General features: G+C 42.1%; 1 pseudogene; it reads right to left on the bottom strand.

Moving 5' to 3' along the window:
• On the bottom strand, positions 1-1386 carry LOC103299087 (60S ribosomal protein L4-like; annotated as a pseudogene).
• Positions 1387-2079: the final 693 nt, after the last annotated feature.

Genomic DNA, 2079 nt, shown 5'->3' with positions numbered 1-2079 from the left:
TTATGTTACAGGCTTCTTTTCTTCTGTGGGGGGTTTCTTTTCTGTGGGTTCACTTCTTGGTAGCTGTAGCCTTTTTTTCCCACCAAAGGTTTCTTTTGCTTTGTAACACCAACAGCCTTCTTTCCTTTCTTCCCTACCACAGGCTTCTTGCCTGGAACCCCCTTCTCTTCTGATTTGGCATCTAGAACTGCTGCTTTATCCATCTGGAGCTTGTGGTTCTTGGCCTATGGAGAATGATGTTTGGCTCATGGTCTTTGCATACGGGTTCAGCTGCAACGTGACTCCGGTTTTTCAGTGGTTTCTTCTTCAGGACTCTGCGGTGAATCTTCTTCTCTTTGGATCTCTAGGGTTTTCAAGATTCTGCTCAGGTCTATACTGAGCATCTTGTGCATGGGAAGGCTGTAGTTACTCTTGAGGGAGGCAGCTTTCCACCAGGTGCCAAACAGATCACCTAACTGGCAGAAAAGCCCTTTCAGTCCAAACACAGAAATGGCTCACATGCCCCTGGGAGCAAGGTTCAAAATGTTCTATTTGCTTACATTAAGCAGAGTAATTCCATCACTAAATCTCAGCATTATTTTCTCCTTTCTCGGCTTCCTATTTTCTATAAAAACCTCATCAATATAAGAAACATAAAAACCTGTTGATAATTTTCATGTTTATTTGAAAACACTTTTGTTATTTATTTTAAAATTAAAAAGCTAATTTTAGCCAAACTGATGAAATACGCATGGGAGCAAAATCTCAAATGCTCCCCGAGGGATGTTTCTCAGGTTTTGATGAGACCATTGTCCGTGTTGTAGATAATGCAAGGTCTCTGCACGGGACGGCTTCTCATTTTGCTTTGCCAGCTCTCATTCGCTGAGAGGCATAGACCTTTTTGATACCATTCCAGGCCTTAAGTTTCTTAAGAAACAAAACAGCCTTTTGGTCTTCTCGTAGCCTTCAACTTTATCTTCAACTACCAAGAGAAGTTCAGGAACTTCCTCAATATGATGACCTTTAGACATGACCAGCGCCGGTAAGGCCGAGGCAGCCAGGGCAGAGCAGATGGCCTATCGCTGCTGTGTTGTGTTCACTCTGCATTGCCAATGGCGCCAGGTTTTGGTCGTGCAAATGTGCAGCCCCCACACGCATATGTCCAAAAGCATCCTGGCCAGAATGATGATTCCCCCCACCTCAAACTCTAGGAATTGGAGCCACAGCTCTGCCAGTACCCCAAGACTCAACACTGGTTTGATGACCTGCCAATTCACGTCCAGCATAGGGCTGTCTATTGTTTTTGCACAAGCTGGTGTGAAAGGGATGTTTTTTGCCAGATGATTCCCTCTGTTCAGAGCACACTGATATCTGTGGCCACACTTCTCCCAAGCTGGTGGCTCCCATAGGAAAAGGGAAAATATCCTTTAATAATGAAAATGAAGTCAAGATATCCCCAGATGAAGGAAAACTAAGAGAATTTCTCACAAGCAGACCTACCAGAGACAATGTTTTCTAACAGAAAGAAAAAAAAATAAAAGAAGGAAACTTGTAACATCAAGAAGAAAGAAATAACATAATAACAAAAAAATATTAGTGTATATAATACAGTTTCCTTTTCCTCTTGAATTTTCTAAATTAACAGTGAAAGCAAGAACTATAACAATGTTGTATGTAGAGTATGTTGACATTAAGCATGTCCATACCTGTAGAGAATTTTTATAAAACTTTATTTGGCCGAAGCCGGTTTGGCTAAGTGGATAGAGCGTTGGCCTTCGGACTGAAAGGTCCCAGGTTCGATTCCGGTCAGGGCATGTACCTTGGTTGCGGGCACATCCCCAGTAGGGGGTGTGCAGGAGGCAGCTGATCGATGTTTCTCTCTCATCGATGTTTCTAACTCTCTATCCCTCTCCCTTCCACTCTGTAAAAAATCAATAAAATATATTTTTTAAAAATTACTTGAATCTAACAGAGGATACACATGGAAGCAAGATCTCAACAGACTGAGATAAGTACTACCAAGAATATGACAGTTGTCAGCTTCTTTTGTGCATTTGAAATTAAGGAGGGAGTATAAGGAAGATTACAGGAAAGTGGGAG

Source organism: Eptesicus fuscus, chromosome 16 (assembly GCF_027574615.1).
Source record: "Eptesicus fuscus isolate TK198812 chromosome 16, DD_ASM_mEF_20220401, whole genome shotgun sequence".
In the NCBI taxonomy this organism is placed as follows: domain Eukaryota; kingdom Metazoa; phylum Chordata; class Mammalia; order Chiroptera; family Vespertilionidae; genus Eptesicus; species Eptesicus fuscus.
Note: the sequence above shows the minus strand (reverse complement) of the source record. Positions and strands in the feature narration are given on the sequence as shown.